Source organism: Anser cygnoides, chromosome 4, assembly GCF_040182565.1.
Source record: "Anser cygnoides isolate HZ-2024a breed goose chromosome 4, Taihu_goose_T2T_genome, whole genome shotgun sequence".
Taxonomy (NCBI): Eukaryota; Metazoa; Chordata; class Aves; order Anseriformes; family Anatidae; genus Anser; species Anser cygnoides.
In genome coordinates, this window is record NC_089876.1 from 23,285,774 (window position 1) to 23,304,185 (window position 18,412).

Sequence of the window (18,412 nt, forward strand, 5' to 3'; positions counted from 1 at the left end):
AAATCACACCATTACTCATCTCGGGAGGTATCACTTCATAAAAACTTGCCCACAAATTTTTGCTGACGTGTCTGAAGCAAAATGCAGAATAAACAGTACCCATCATAAAATAATAGCATAATATCTTCATATCCATTTCTTCCACACACAACATAAATTCTACTTGAAACAGCTTTAAAATGTTTACATCTAGTTCTTGTTTCCAGTTTGGACCACATTTCTCACATCTATGGGTTCAGAAATGGGTTAAAAGTGACAGAAAAAATATGCATTATTCCTTGCCATAAGAGAATTAAGCAGATGTGGTTGTGTAGAACACTGCCATTTGACCTTGCACCTAGACCAGCCTCAACCTGAGCCTGAGAGAGAGAAGGTAAACTTGGTTAATGACTCTGTCAGCCACTCTCCACTATAAGCAATGCATCCAATTATGCATACAAGTCTAAACAGTATCCAGAGTAACACAAATGCAGTAGTTAAACCATTTTAACTGTTATAACAATACTGGTTGGCTGCATATTCTTAAGTAAAACAAATCAAGGAACAACTCTCAAAGAGGCAACAGGGAGCATGAAAGTAGAAACTAGTCAAGTTTGTTTTGTTAATCATGTTATCAATACATTTTAGCATTTATTTTTTTAAATACTTCAAAACAGTCAATGATGAGTTCGCCTTGATTATTTATGTACCTTGGGTAACACCCCAGGGTGACTGAGATCCTTGGATACACTGACAAAGACTTTGGGAAAATTAAATGAAACTGACAGTTTTTTCCTTAAGTGCTCATCTAAATTTAACCACAAAGGTCATTCAGTGATGCATATTTGCATGGTGATACGTAGCCTCAGATGACAGGCAGCTAATTCAGAGATTAGCACCCTGTTCCAAAATCTGGCTGACAAACTAACCATTTCTAATTGTTAAAGCTATGCCTTCTAGAGGATGAAAAATAACTGGTCTTATTCTGATGCTGTTATTTCTCTTCTCTTTAATAGAAGATGTAAAAAAATCTGCTCACGGGTAGATTTTTATTTTTTTTTTTTTTTTACAGCACAATGATTTTTACAGAGGTGAGCAAACCTATACACTGCTAGTAAGTCTCAGAGTGCACCATGTGAAAGTCCTGTTGGTAAAAGGACACAACCTTTTAATTTTCCTCTAATATGTATGCACGGTGTTCCTGTAGGCTTTAATATATATACCATGTTTTACATTAACAATCAAGGCAAAAGGAACAAATCAGTAGATTAAGGCAGTGCATGCTGAAGTTTCTCACGTCTGTATTATATATTTGCCAGGGTTAATTCGGGATAGATGCAGTCTTGTTCTCGGACCAAATATCTCCACCACACTTGTGGAAGTTTCAAAAGCCACAGACCGTTTTTGTGACAGCAGGCCACTGCTGAACATGATGCCCTGTCCTTTTCTCCATCTCACACAGGTAATGTTATCACATTATTGTCCACATCTGTTCATCCCCCATGATTCATATAAGGCCTCATGGGTGAAAACGTGAGGCTGTCATACAGTGATTTCATTTCCAAAAATTAATAATTTTAGGTTAGTACATCACAGTGATTTCTCCTTACAGCCTAAAAGCTCAATTATCATTTTCTTCTACTCATAACTGAATAAGGGACTCATCTGCAAAACAGAGATTAAGATCTTTTATGGGTTAGCTAAAGAAAAATTTATTTGAATTAAAAGAAAATGTTAATTTTTCATACCATACTTTGCCTAAAAAAGTATACTTTTTTTTTTTTCTCATTACATTGTGGATGATTAATATAAATTCATACTAAAAGTCACGGCAGAAGTGACTGATGAACTCATATTGTTAGTCAGATAACACTGCCAGCATCTAGAGTACTTGTTAGTGAAGGTTTTTGTATGTTTCTTTTTTGTTTTTGATTGTTTGTTTGTTTACCTTAAGTTTATATTGCAGAGCTAACTAACAGAGCAGTCAGAGGAATGCCTCTGTGACTGAGATATTTAATCAGGAATCATCTTTTCCAATTCTTTGTCATGTACATCTGCATTCAGCAAATGTGTATCTATAAATACATTCTCAAATTCCACTATAGTCAATGGGACTACATTTTCTTCTCCATGAGAAGAGAGATGGATGGGACAAGATAGAGAAGATGGATGGGATAAGATAGAGAAGAACTGAGTTAAATGGTTAGGAGGTTCCATTTATTAGACTGAGGACGGGATTCATCTTGAATAATCAAACTCTCTTGAAAGTTAAGCATCTAGTCTAAATTCATTATTTGAGTACTCTAAAATCAATGGAAAGAGTCAGGCTCATTCAGAAGGAGATTTATGACAATTATGTATGCCTTTGGAAGGTGGTTAATTTTTCTTTGGGACCATCTAGTTCTGCCCACTGACTACAGAAGGAGCTTCATCTAGATGCATAACATACCTATTTAAAAGACAGATGAAATTAAATTGATATGATAAAAGCTTTTTGTTTTTCCCTTTATTACCTGATCTTTGAAAATAGGTCATAGAGAAGAAAAATCAGGCAGATTTTTATGTAGTGTATTCTCAGTGTCAACTGAAGTTTAAAATTAAAAGTTTCCATTTATATTGTTCTATTCATTCTTTTTTTTTTTTCTGACAAATTGTACTCAAGTATTTTAAGACAGAATTCTTTTATTACTTCTTTACTTTTGTACTACCGTTTCTTCAAGCTGCTTTCCAAGATAAAGTTTGTTGAACAAGTCCTTTGAGGCTCAGTTGGAAATTCTAGACTTCCCTCTTGTTCACATATAAAATCAAAGTTATAAATAACCTAAAAATAGGCAATATTAATATTCTTTAATCCACTAATTGCTATTGTATAAAACAAAATTTCTTGACAGATTTTGTGTTTATTTGTTTATGTATGGTTTACTAAGTGCAAACATGGATAGGATTATATTATTCAGATGATTGTCATTTATACTTAATTTTGATAGCAACTGAAATAATATTAGAACATCCTGGAAGGATACTGGATCACAAAATACATACTAACTTCAATTTTTCCCAGTGTGAGAAAAGAATAACCTGTGTTTGAACACTGAAGTTTGAACAACCTGTTTGAACACTGAAGTTTTCCAAAACTTTACATTAAGCGTATACGTGTAGGGAGAGTCATTTCACTAACTTGAAAATGAGGAGAGAATTCAGGAAAAGAGGAAAAAGATTAAAAGGCTGGAGGACTTTGTTTGGGTATTTAATAAGAAACAGTAAGTATGTGTGTCTGTGTTTAACAATTACAAATGAGGAGTTAGGAGAGACTTCAAAACTCAGGACCTCAAGAAAGTTTATTATTACTTAGGTTCACCAGTAATTCAATAATTAATTGTTATCACCAGGTTCAGTACTAAGTTTTGTCTTACTAGATATGTAAAAGCATTCTCTCACTGAATTATCCAGTAAATGAGTTTTTAGGCCCAAGTATGCTGCCACATTGGCAGCTGGAAGACTGGCAGCTAATACTTGCTAATGATTTCTCAGTGAACAGCGTATCCATTATCTGAAATATTCTTCAACCAGTATTTGCTAGTGACATGGGAAGCAATCTTTTGCCCTTGCCAGCCCTCTTTAGCACTTTTAAGATTTGTTACATCTGTCCTTTTTCCTTTCTTAGGGTAAGTTCTATTCACACTATTGACAGCAGAGGTTAAAAGTAGTCCACAAAAGATTTTTATCTTCTCAAGTCAATGTACTCATGTAATGAATACCTAAAGCTCTCTGTATCTGTACTCCTGTCCAACAATATAATTAGCTAGAAGCCAAGTATGTGCTGATGGTTCATACCTGCTCCTCTACTACTTTGACTAAATAACAACCTAATACACTAATGCCAGAAGAGTAACATTCTCTTTTACTTTGCTCAGGCACACAGGGTGTATACTCAGACCCTACGCAGATAGAAGGAGACACTATGTTTAGATCTATATCAAGATGACTTAGCCACTACAACTTCAAGTTAACATTTTCCTTCCAAAGGTAAACGTAGATCCTCATCCTCTCCCAAAATTTGTTTCTTGAAGCAAGCATTCAATAGGTTTCACAAGAGTGCAATGAATATAAAATATTATCCTCTAAAACATAAAGATTACTCATCTGTAGGATATAAACACTTCCAACCTAATGATAAATTCAGCCTCAAGATTTTTCCTTGCTCATCCAACAAATGATTTACACAGGGTTTTACATACTACTTTGTGGCTTTATTGGCACTGCTGAAATAATAACATGATTCTAAATGTTATTGCACTGTCATGTAAACACTGCAAATAAGGATCAGCTGACTGAAAAATATATAAATTAGAAATACTTGTTTTTTCACAAGTATTTTATTTTCTAAGTAATTCTTATTTTAGAATAGGTTCTACTCGGTTGAATGCTTTTCTTGAAATTAAGATGGTAGCAGGTGCTTTCCTTTCAGGCTTGCTGATTCTCACAATGCAGAGACAGATTCCTGGTTATGAGCAAACTGGGACATCTGAACTTGAGCAAGCAGGACACTTTTATATAACAAACTTATTGATTCCATCAAATGCAGGAATAACTTTAGTCCATACTAAAAATGAAGTGATAAAATGTAAATGTTGATTTTATTCCTTTAAATTCTACAAAGGCAGACCTATGTGCATTTAATCATATGAAGGCAGCACAAAAAAATAAACATGATCTCTAATAGGAAAGATAAAGCTTTCACAGTTAGTAAATCCCTTAGAGCATTTTAGAGGCATCCAGGTGTTTATATTGGAAAAACAAAAACAACCCTTTAATGTCACAAAATAAGAAAACCCTCTTTTGAAACACAATAAAAAGCTATTCTAAGAATACAGTTTATGAATATAAAGGCAGAAAATCTAGCTTGAAAAACATAAAATAGGTCAACGTATAGATAAATTATATCTATTAAAATCTATAATCCTAAAAAGAAGAGATTTCTCCAGCCTCCCACCTCATCTTTTAAAATCAATTTAGGCAAGACTATCTTGTATCATCACAAAATTCTTTTGTATGTTTGAATGCAGAATACACATTATCCTAGTATTATGAGACTAAGTTCACTGATGATGTGCTCATAATGTAAAGTTTACGTTTACGTTGTATAATGTGGCATTCAGTGGTAAGTGAATGACATAGTAACAGAGAAGAAACTAAGAGGGGGGCAATGCCTCTCAGTTCTTCCACATTTGAGGGCTCCCTTAAGTCCTGTCATATTGATTATAAGGTCTGCTTTGACCACATCAGCTTGCACACTTTTCTTGTCCAACCAGTCCAGCTGTTTCTTTTTATTCATAAACTTAAATTCTCATATCCCTAAAAATATTTTTACATTACACTCTGGAGAAAAATTATAATGGTTTTGTATTCTCATATCTTAAATGCTCATTCATAATGGATACCAGTAAAAGGTGCATGCCTCTTGGGACTAAAACAACACTGCTGTCAAAGGCAGAAGCTATTTGAGTTTGATAGAAAAAAACTTACAAGCTTGAATAAAACAAATTCTCTTTTGCATGCTTGATTTAACACCTCCTTTACAGGTTATTAGAAGACCTTCATCTCCTATGTGTTCCCATTACATCCAGCTGCTCATAAAAACTTTCTACACCTTTGATTTGTCTTAAGATTGCTTAGTATGAAATATTTTTTCATAGCAATTTAATTAGAATATATTCTTGATTATGGCTTTTTTGTGAACTACTGTGAACTATGTACATGATGTCATCTGCTTACTTTGAGAGATGTTTGCTATGTACAAGAGGCCATATGCTTATTTTCCTACTACACATTGAAGATAGACAAATACGCACAGATGTATTAACACAATGGACAATTATATGAATGCTGTTCATATATCACACCATTTTCTAAAAGAAAAGAAAATGAAAAGTTCTTTACAAGAACCATGAAAACCTGTCAAAGGGACAGGTTTAGACTAAGGTGAATAGAGGCAGATGCTGGGCATGAAAGTAGTACGATAAATTACACGGGGAATGTTTTTTTGAGCTGTTTGAATTTTACACAAAAGAGATCAGAGATCAGTCCCCTGTACAAATTCAATTTCTCCTCTGTATATTTATGATGGGAAATTGAAATTTTTGCACTGATGCATCCACATCAGCAATGAAAAAAAAAAAAAAAAAGGAGTCGTAATAACAGCACTTAGTCAGCTTAACGACATAGACACTGAGCGATTTATTTTGTTGTCTGTGTATATTTGATCATTGCTCTCCACTGGTACAGCTCCCTAGCAAGATGTTTGATCTCCAGATAACACTCTAAAGTCCAAAGTCATGAAATGAAAGAATCTGTAACAGTAATAGAAGGCAGTAATAAGATAGCAGAGGGTCAGATAATAATGGGAAATCGTCTAAAATACCATCTAATGGTAATTCCTTCCCCTAGGAGCTGCAGAATCGATATATATGCTGGAAAAGCCAAATCAAGTTTTAGCATACAAAAGGATAAGAGCAAAGTAATTTATAAATTATTGCAACACATGAACCTGACCTGTAAAGGTTACTGATAACACATGATCTTGCAATTTTAATTACCCATACAAGCGATTATCTCACTTTGGCTGAGCAGAGGGATATTCAACTTCTTTCACCGTGTTTTCCTTTCTCCTTCACATAAATTTTGGTTTACAGCTTCAAGCTATAACCTTTCATCTCTCCCTCTTACAATAACAGAGTTGTTTCCCAAAACAATGCGTATTTGTATGGAATACATAAAGAAACACTAACTCAACCCACTGGTTTACATAATGAATATGAATGTACAACCAGCAACAGTGAGGTTTTAAAAAAAATCCAACCCATACCTTGCACTTCGTATGTTAGCCCAGTGATGTCAGGGATTAAATTACTCAGTACTTCTTATCAGCAAGGAGATGAGGAACAAATGCAAGCATACTATTTCTTCCAGTGACATTTAGACATCAAAGGTATTCTAGTTTAAGATTTTAATCAATTTTTGCTCATTGCTATAGTTTCCCCAGTCCTAACTGAAATTATGATTTTCATGTCATCCTTTATATGCAAGTGTAGCTGAAAATTTTCCAGTTTGGAACAAAAACACGGTGTAGAATCCAGCCTGTTTGCAAACCTGTGTAAATGTTGATGTTTGAACCTAAACATCCATTTCTGGTCTTGTCTCAAACAACACAGAGGTATCAAGAATAACTTATATTTTTTGCAAAGTCATGTTTTTTGTGCAAATTTACATATATAACTTTTTGCAAAGCAACAATAAGCTTATCCAACTAGAGTGCTCAAATATCAAGTTTGCATTTCTGGATTTTTACTGAATTAATGATAATCATGTACACACCATCAACTGCTCAGTTTCTAATAAGCTAGTCTGTGGCTTGTGGAACTGGTTAGAAAGCCACCCACAGATGTGCCAACTATGCACGTACCATCCAATTTGCGATATTAAAAAAAGTGAAATAACCTGGAAAATTATTTTTGTATTAGAAGGTTCCTGACAAATTGGGAGGATGATTTTATCATGAAAAGAGGTAGGAGAAAGATATCTAATTGTACAAATTGTATAAAGTTTGAACCTGCTAGTCCTATTAGCTCTATTAGCCTATTAAGTGAAAATTAATTTAAAAACCAAATCAAACCAGCAGAAAAACTTGTATATTCTCCCTTAATGGAAAACAAAAATATTTAAATGTGGATGAAATCTGGTTGTAACTGTTGCAGCTTGGAATTTTTGTCTTTCTCCTTTTTTTTTTTTTAAGATTAAGTTCACCACAGAATAAATCTTAATGCAATAACTGATATTACTCATATCAACTGATCCATAAAGATCAACTGCAACTTCCATTGCATGACTTGATGGCAACTTTTGTTAGCAACTTGTTTTATTTTCAAACAGCGTTTTGCTCCCTCAAACACTGTTTCAAGTTAATTAGAATGCAGATACAAAAAAGTACAGACAGAAAACCCTTAGAATAATCCTGCCTTTGCACATGCATACAAGGAGACAGAATTAACTCTGTTTTCACTTCACTTCTAAACAATCCATGCCATTCTGCTAAAAAATTGACATATGCTTGCTCTTACAGGAATATATATGAAGAGTTCATTGGCTTGGCTATGCATCTAGCTTTACAGGATTTTCTGAGAAGTAAGCATGGCATGATGAGGATTGTTTCTGGAACAGGGGAATTAGACAAAGAATAACTGTTTTTAACTGGGTTTTGCAAAACATGGGTCAGGGTTATTGATAGATATATGCATAAGAACAGCTGCACTTAAACTTTTTTTTTTTTTAATTTAGTCTTGAACATATATTAATAATACTCTTATTTGCTTATTTAGTAGAATATCAGCCTGCATGAACAATCTGGTATCTTTTTACTTAAAAACTAACAGATTTAGTTTGTTCTGCGTTATGGTACTAGAACAGATCCCATCTGAAAGCCGATGTGGCACTCTGCCCAGGCTGAAGTATAAATGATTGGATTTTAAAGATTTCTAAATCAGAATTTTTTATTTACAGTTTATATATAAATTTACTACTGTAGTATTCTGCATAGTTTCACATTAGTATTTTGACTGTTCCAAACACAGGACATGCATGACTTTGAACACCTAAGTGCAAATTGATGAACGCTCAGTTATTGTTCTACTATTGTCAGTATTCCAAGACAGAAGGACTGAAACACATGAATATAGTTTTCAATTCCTTTCTCTTTGGGTATGTGTGTATGTCAAGAACTCTTTCATAAACTTCCTATGAAATACCATATACCTGCCTCATTATCCTTGCAAAAGTGTACACAAAATGGTCTCACAGTCTCACAGTGGAGAGGGAATCATTGTCTGCATACTACATTTTGGATTTTATGACAGGTCTTCTTCACTGTTTCAAATCTAGCCCTTATAATGATTGTGAGAATTATGGAGTTATGCTCTTTTATGTTTTTCACCAGCTTGGCGCCTATAGATCTATCATTTTCCTTGTGTTAAGATTTAAGTAATGACCTAAGCAAGGGAGTGAAGAGAGAGAAAAGCAAAGTGTCTGGAAAAATAAAAATCCTTAGAAAAAATCCTTTCAAAATTGGCATTCAGAAGATTTCTAGAAGGAATCTGTTGACAGAACTAGGTTCGGAATTTAAGGGAGAGGGACTATGGAGAGGTATTGCAGGTGACTGGCTGGAGAAGTTCTAGAAAACCAAATACCCTGAATAAAGTCTTTTCTGAGCGGATAGAATTGATACTATCTGATTTCTTTGCGAACAAACACTAAAAAACAAACCCTGTTGTATTTCAGATTTGATTCTCCTACTGAGAGAATGGGCTGAGGGTGTAACCATATTAGTGTTTTAGTTTGCATCAGCAGCATACTTTTGTATGCACTAACTACCCCCACTCACCATGGTTTTAGTTTACATCGTGTAGCGGTCTTGGAGCAAATAAACTACATTTCTTTCAGATGAAACTGGACTAGAAGATATAACACGGGAGCTTGCCTACTGTATTCCAACCATTCAGTCACTGGAATCAGACTGACTCTAGTCCAGAATAAACTGTTTTAGTGTGAATAGAAGATTGTCAGCACCAACTATTTCACTCTGTAAATCTCCTGCAGGTAGAACTATTGCTAGTGTACACATAACTAAAGTGAGGAAAGTCAGCTCAGCTCAGCAACAATTTCTCCAAAAAGCCTTGTTAGTCACATGTACTTTTTGGAAAAAAAGGCAATTCCAAAATCTAACAGCATTTTAAAATTGTTATTGAATCTGAGATGTCCAGTCAATACAATTCTATTTTACAGATATGGAAACTCAGGCTCAAAATATTAATAAGCTCACCGACAATGTGAGGCATTTCTGTGGCTGAGCTGAGAATTAACCCACTTCTTCTAACTCCCACTTTTATAGACAAGGAAAAGTTGTAGGTGGTTTTACCACAACATTAGAGAATGAATATCTGCTGTGCAAAACATACTGTCATGGATTAGTTAAGGCAAACACATTTCTACTGCACATAGGGATTGCAGAAATATGTAATAGATGTTCTACCTCAAATAAATGCATAGACCTACAAAAGTTAGAGAAAATACTGCTAGGTATCATGACATAGTCATATTTTAATACTCCAAGAATGGAGCAAGACACAAGTAATGCTTTTACTTTAGGAGCCACAAAGACATTTGTCTTCTGTTAAGGAGTCTGGATCTATATTAATCCAGGCTGAATCAAAATATTAGCTTCTGTCCTGAGCAGTGGGAAGGGGAAAGAATGAGATAAGCTTTATAGCCTGAAAAGATCCACAAAGCCCAGTCAAAATACTTCCTCTGAGGAAATTTTTGACTGTTAGAAAAACATCTCTTTACAGAATAAATATTTAAATGTACTGTATCCTACACAATAAATGGCAATTGGTAGCAGCTTCCAGTTCTTGAAAGTACTGATAAAAGAAAGCAGAACCTGCTATGCTGCAATTAAAAAAAAATATTAAAAAAAAAGGATCTTTGATACTTCTGTAACAATAAAGTTGATGTCAATATGACTTTAGCTAGGAGGTTATCAAATGAAGAAAGATTTCCTCTGAGAAAGAGTGCAGTGATCATACATACCTGAATGTATCCTTTGGTCCATGAATACATATCTTAATATTTCAACTCATGCTGAAAAGTCCTATTCAGAACAGAGGTTAATAAAGAAGTTTACCTAGAAATAATGACCCGTGCTATAATGATTTATGCTAAAAGTTATTAAAGAATAGGTCATTTCCCCTACTTAAAAATGCATATTGTACTTATTTCATAAATTGTTCCATAAAGTACTGACTAAATAGAAGTGCAGCATGAACAGTCAGCAGTACTCAGAGGAAGATGAGCTACAACATTTCTGTTTCTAACATAAAGATACGAAAGATCTCTCACGATTGTTGGGAGAACAACTATATCCTGAATTAGATCTACTGGTACTGCACACAGCTATAGAAAAAAAATAAATATCCTTTGTTAAGGAGTTAATTTGTTTCCCTTGTTTTCTTGGTTAACACCCCAAACGATGTCAGACATGCTGTCCACATCATCCCTGTACTCTGTCTGTAGCATACTTGTAATAGGTCCAACACATTGGACAAGAAAGGTCTGTCATGATCTGAAAAATACCAAACACAAATTCCTCAAAGTCTACACAAATAGGGCTAGAGAGAAAATGCAAGCACATGAATTCCTCAAAGCCTAACCAAGAATATCTACCCACATAAGATTTGGGAGTGAATAAAGATGATATACAAGGAGAAAAACAAGTGATACTTCAGGAACTGCTATATAGGAAATTCCTGTACTAGGTTCTTAGACATTCTTCAGAGAGTTCCCTTTAGGTTCAGCTGGTTGTCTGAAAAGTTTAGAGTGGCAAAACCACATAAATTCAGTAGCTAAATCTGAAAAGAATTTTGCAGCAGAGATGAAGAGAGACCCCAGTTCTGTGGGTACCTTCTAACCTTCTCCATTCTGTCCTTTTCCACATTTTCTAGACATCTTTCAGAACTTGCAGTTAGTAAAGCAATAGAAAGAACCTCCTTCGTTATCTCTCCCCATGACCATTTCATTCTGCTTTCAAAGCCACTTTGAGAAGGAGCCATGAGGTGAGAACTCACTCTAACAATGTAGAAAAACAGAAGGCTAAAAAGCATCTCAGTGACAAAGCACCATCTGCCCTCTACATTGTACAAGGGGTTCTATCATAGAAAAGGGATGGTATCTTGTAAGAAAATATCTGTATGATGGGAGCTCAAACCCCACTACAGAGACAAATGCTCATAGAGAGCGCTTAGGAGGGAGAAGCCATTTAGAGGAAGCAAGGTCTGTAAGTTAAACATGCCCTATAGGAAAGGAGAGGAAAAGCATCCAGAATCTCAGAGAATGAACATCATTTTCTCACCATCAGAGATCCTGGGAGAAAGCCTGGTATCTCAGATAAATGTAACTGAGGCTCACCACACCTAAAGGAACTACTTGGATCCTGCCCATACACATTCATAAAAGTTATTCTTCCACACCAGCTTATTGGCTAAAAACAAGAGTCACACATTCCCTTGTAATTTATTGCATTGCAACACAACTGATATTTAATCACAAAGGATTAAATGAAGCTCATATCATCCTTATGATATGACTTTGAAATCATACTGACATTCTTTTTAAAAACAGAGCATTCTACATTTGAGTCTGTGCAACTTGATTTTAGGTATTCCTCCTCTAGCATTTAAATAGTTTATAGCTATTTCAATGCATCACAGAAGTTCCTGAATTTTCTTCTTCAGATCTCCCATTCAAAGAGACAGTAGGTGTTCAGTCCATTTCCATCTTCAGCTACTTCTTTATCTGTGTTAATGTTATAAAGAAGACAAAATTGAATTTCTGAGACTGCATTTGAAATTACTTTCTAATAACATTGCTTTTATATATACATAAACAAATACCCTAATGTTCAGCTTTGAGTCTAACCTGTAAAATTGATTTCTTTTAGGCTCAAGTTCCCCAAGCAAAGGCATGATCATAATACAAAGATACTAATCGTGAGGCACTTGCCATGCGCTTCTGCTTAGTTTTCTGTCTGGAGAGAAAGAAGATGTAGAATTCAAGGTGGCAGCTAGGAAAAATGTACTTCAGGTGTCCAAATGTGCAAGCATAAAGGATGGGAAATAGCTTACCAACAGATAAATTACCCTTTTTTAAAGTCAAATACAGCAGACAGAGTGATGAGTCTTCAAAGAGGACGAAATCTTTGCTTTAGTACCTGTCCATGTTTAATATTGAATACAAGTTTGTTACCAGAGATGAGGTTCTCTCCAGGCAGCTGCAGGAGTTGTTTACTTGCATTTGAACTCTGATGGACTGTGAGGCATGGTAATCTTAGTATCAGAGGCAGACTATCAGAGGCAGGATACTATTTGCCAATTCATCAACTATACCAGGTGAAAACAAACCTCTTTTCAGAGATGCAGAAAAAGAGGGTAGTAAGAAACAACCATTTTGGATTCAGCCATCAAATACAGTAGAGTTGGCAAGTACATTCTCTATCTCCACAGAAATGTGACTGCCTGTGAAATAGCAAAAAGTTCTTGGAACTTTGGCCTTTGTTTCAGTTCACTGTTTTTTTATAATTTGCTATAGATGTCTGCCTGATGTGGAAATGTCAAAATTCATAAGCCTTCAAAGAGACTGTCAAAGTATTCTTACACAGAGAGAATGTGTAATATTCATCTAATGATAATAATTTATGTCCAGAAAATATTGCATTCATGGTATCTTGCAATCATTTCTGGAGGACAAAGGAATGGCTGTTTCTCCATACCTACTGAAAAATCACTGTAGAGTGAACTGGTTTAAGAGGATTTCAAGGAGTCCTTTATTTCTGAGCCAGTCTAGGTGTACACAATAAGTATTAGCTCCAGCTCAGAGGTCTGATTTCATATTTTGGTTTTCTTTACAAACTAAGTTTAAAACAGCTTTCCCCTCCCTCCTTGTCTTCCCCTGATAATGTTAGAGCTTTAGCCCACTAGAGCAGGTGGTAAAACCTAAAAATTTGCTTCCTAAGCTGCAGTTTTAGCTTAATTTGTCAGCATTCAAAGAGATACAGGCAAGTATCTAGACCCAGGAGAAGAAGTAGCAATATCCACAAGTAGCTGATGAATACCTTCTCTGTACTACCAATTCTCCTCCTCTCTGCTCTTCAATTTAATGCTAGGTTACCAGACAGCTTAATGAGTACAAGGGGTCAGTGCAACCACTTATGACTATGGCATCTATGCAAAGAGAAAAGTGACTTGCAAGTTTTTCAACCAGCCTATGTTTGTTAAAATGAAAGATAATACTTTGTCTTTTTTTTTCCGTATAAGCAGCACTTTACTGTCAATTTTATATAAAGGTCATTTAAAGTTTAAGGAGATTGCTTTTTTTAGTGCTTTAATAGACATTTGAAAATATGTGAAGAGATGAACAAGTGGAATGTTGCTCTGTACTCTTTATTGCTCTGTAGATGGGTTTGGTAGGAAATAGGAGTGAATTCACTGCAGAAATAGCTAGCAACTCTCTGAGAACAAAAGCATCTAGACTAAATGATCCTTGAACTAGCTTGATCACGGACATTCATGTTGCTGTAGGATCTATCTTCAGAACCCATCTGAATTTGGTTGGAATGGTGGTTTTCAGGGCTCATACTGAGAGAAGCTCAAGGCTAGGTTTCAGTTAAGTAATGTGAAAAGCAACAGCTTAAAGCTTGAACAATGTTCAGTTCCACATTTAATACACAAATATAAGCCCTGATTCTTTCCACGGTGTTTAGCCAATTCAGCACTTACTTGCTTCGCTTAGTAACCTAGTTTCTGCTGCTAGCTCTCATCTTGCAGACCATCTTTCATTTCTAGCGTTTTCCAATAGTGTTAGATACACCTTGTTTGCTACAACATTTATTGCTAGTTATAACTCCAACAGCCAAATACTATTGAACTGTATTTTAGCATACAGATGGGCTTCCAAGATATACTGCTTTTAATTAACATTTAACAGTTATCATTGGACATAAGGGCATAAGGAAGCATGCAGAAGATATACCTTGTAACACATGAATTATAACTAGGCCTTTCCATCGGGATTTTCAGGAATCAGACCTGTTAACATTTTCAGTTCTACTTTACTTGTCCAAATGATGGCAAAGGATTTCAAATAGCAATTACCCACTGGGAATTTACTGTCTCTTGATATAAAACAGATAAACAGACATTATGGCTTCACATGTAAACAACAAGCTAGTTTCACTTACAATCAGTGTCAGAGATGAGATAAAAATTACCCAAGGCAATGAGGTAATTACTGACTCACTATCTCCACTAGCATTCAGAAGCCATGACAGTATTTTCACAAAATCTCTGTGTATAACATTTTTCTTCTGTGCTAAAAGGTTGTTTATATAAATGTCTATTCACTAATTTACAGATCCCTTTGAACAGGCTGTTTTACAAGATCTGCTACTATTAACACTGAAATGCTAGGGCATAAACATTTAGTATGAGTCATTTCTTCCTGTTTCTCTCAGAAATTATTAGAAGAGAACCTGACTGAATAAAATTTCCTACCATTTCCCAAGACTCACAAGACCTTTAACAGCACAAAATGAAGTTTTGAAGTAGAGAAAAGAGACTTTAATTTGTGTGAACATGTTAATATGATTTTCATCATTATAATGAAGTTAACTGGACATATATTTTCTAGTTTACCATGCTGAAGTCAGAACGAATACAGAATGTCAGAATTACAGGTTGATATTAGAAAAGAAAGTAGTATTTTTCATACTGGTGAAAAGGGGAGAAAAATCTCAACAACAGCATTAGGTACAGTATAGCATAGATGTTAGAGATACTAACTTAATACAACACAGGACCCTCACTTCAGAGTTTTTAAACTTAATTCATTTACCAGTTGGGTTTAGAACTTGCTTTTCAGATAGTGTCAAACAGATGTATCAAATGTAGCCTCTCTGAAGTATGCCTGGTTTGTACAAAGGTCTGGTCCTCCTGATTTCTCTTGATCTTTTAAATTTTCCTTTGAAGTTATAACTTAGGTCATTAAGTGTTTAAAATAAAAATTATGAAATAAGTCTACTCCACTTATATCAGCTACTGTTCTAAAACAAGTGGTCTACACTCTTCATTTGCACATCATACCTAACATGAAAATACTCTATTAAAAATATATGCATGTTAAAGAAACTCAACCTTTTCATTTAATCCCATTTACAGTATTGCTATACAAACTCAAACAGCCATGTTTGAGTATAAAAGTATAAAAAAATTAAGTATAAAAAAGTATTAAAAAAAAAGTATAAATTTCTAGCTGCCTGAAAACATTAATTTGTGTATACTTATGCATTGTTACTGTGTATACTTATTCATGTATAGTTATACTCATTACATTTTGAACCATGGCAATGTAGACATAATTTAGTACTATAGTACTATTATCCACAGATTATTCTACTTGTCAGGTACTGTATATACAAGCACATACAAATCTCTATTTCTTAGAACACATTTTGAATAGCATTTAACTGCAGAACCATAGAAATTATAAGGGCTAGAAAGGACTTCAGGCAATCATTAAATGTGCCATAAAGAGAAATATATACAGATTCTTAAAAATCACCAGTGATATTCTTTAATTCATCACATTCCCTGAAATTATTGTGGCATCTATCAAGTCAATTTGAGATTTTAATGCCTATATATGAGAAGAATGTAAACATGCGCATGCACCTGACAGCTGGTGGAGAAAGATTCTAATGGAAATTCTCTGGATTTAATAGTTAAAAAGTTCCCAGTTCCTCTATGTACTGAAGACAGGATGCTCATTCCCAATCCATGGGATGATGGTTTGAGCTATCTGTCTGTGAGGATTCTGCTGGGATTCATTCATATGGAATTTATTGCATGCACAGAGCAATATCCTATTATACCCTACTTAGCCTCTTCTATTTGCTTTTTTCAGTTATATTATATCAGTTAAATCTGGAAACAAGTGACCGTGATTTTCAAATTTAAGGAAACCTCTTCTTTTGTGTGTGCCTTACACATATACATATATCTCCACCCATAACCAAAAGAAGGATGAAAATAACTACATTGATCAGCTATATTGGCTGTTCTGTAATTTCTATATGGCTCACTTAAGACTTCCAAGCAGACTAATTACCTGTCAGCAGAACTGAAGATAATTCAGGTTATTTTGGTATTCAAAGCTTTGTCATTTCACAAAAGAATTTTGAGAGAAAATACCATGAGAAGTACATGGTGCCCTTCAGGACTGAAATCCAGCTATTCTGTATTCTGTGATCTGGGCAGCAATATCTAAGCAACAGAACTCTGTTTCATTTTTTATTTCGTATTTTTACATTAAAGTTCCTCGGGAATCCAAATCTATGTTTCTGTACCTCCCCAGGTCTAACTCAGTTATCACAGACTTTTAGATACACAAGACTCTCTTAGGCCAATCCAACATGTTCTGCTAACCCCTACAAAAATAGCATCAAGTGTTTTCTTTTAATTAAATGGGGGTAGTGCTGCTCCCTTTATGTGATAGCCACTTATCAAGTTTTTAATAAGCCAAATACAAATTCTTTCCTGCCTAGAGGTATACCAACCCACACCTTTCACGTGTCAAAAAAGTACAATGGTAATGGTCTGGCACTATTCTGTACTTGACAGAAAAGGCATTCAAAAATCTGACCATTTTTTTTTTTGATGTCTAAATAACAGACCTGTTTTCATAGCTCAACTGAGCTCATTCAAAAGATTTTAACCTGCTTTTATAAACTTGGTTTTAAATCCACATGTCTAGAGAAACAATTGTACATTTAAGTTTCAGGCTTTTGTCAGTACAGGCATTTCATCCCCCAGAAAAATTCTACATTCCCTGGAAGAAGTCTTGAAAATACACAATATTTCAGCACTACATAATACCTCATTGCAGGAGTTCTTGGAAATGTCTCTAAAATTTATGTTTCATCCTCAAAACTCATTCTTTGCAGAGAAATCTTATTTAAAATTGTTCATAGCAGCTTAACTATTGATTTCTGTCTTATGAGAAAGATCTAAAGCAACTATGTCCTTAAGCAATTTCTTATCAGTGTTAAATTTTGCATCCGATAAATAAACAAATAATCAGAGAGCCAAGGAATTAATTTGTGCTTTATACAAGGATTTTCTACAAAAGGACATGCTTCTAGACGCAAACACCAAAAAGATGCCTGAGTTAAAAGCATTATCATTAAAGTTTGCCAGTATCTTAATGGGAAGAGAGATGCGTTTCTACATCACCACATGAAGGTGATTCAGAATTTATGGAACCTAAAGTGTTTGTGCTCTTAACTCTGACATCCCAATTTAGTGCCTAACATTAGGTGGGGATAGTTTGGCCTTTGGCTTCTTGAGCATAATCCATAACCCCAGGTGTCATATATATATACATATGCCATAAAATACAGAATATTTTGGCAGGGGCAGTCAATATCAGTGCTGAGGACATATGTATTAAATCTTGCCATTTTCTGGGCATATCTGGGTTATGTTTCTCTCTTCTTAGCTTTTAAAGACCCCTTTTTTTCTCAGCAAGATACAAAGCAATGACCAGTTTTTTCAGAAGACAGTCTGTCACTAATATCCATGTCAGTGTGGCTAAGACCAAGAATATTCAACTTCAACTGCTTAAGAGAATTTGTTTCAGATGATGAAACATATTTCCAGCCTTCCCATACAGTTTCCTAAGCATGCGGGTTCAATCTTGATGACAAACTGTTGATTTTGAGGGTGAAGGAGGCAGGGGAGGGAACGGACACAGGACAGGTTTACTTTAAACACAATTG

The 18,412-nt window shown here is 34.8% G+C and overlaps 1 long non-coding RNA gene across 1 annotated transcript in view; it reads right to left on the reverse strand.

Annotated features, from left to right (window-relative positions):
- Positions 1–12,343: 12,343 nt before the first annotated feature.
- Positions 12,344–18,412, reverse strand: part of LOC106039081 (uncharacterized) — a 169,575-nt gene continuing 163,506 nt past the window's right edge. Inside the window, exon 5 of the long non-coding RNA XR_010831017.1 lies at positions 12,344–12,378. This is a non-coding gene — a long non-coding RNA (uncharacterized lncRNA). The remainder of the gene's footprint in view (positions 12,379–18,412) is intronic.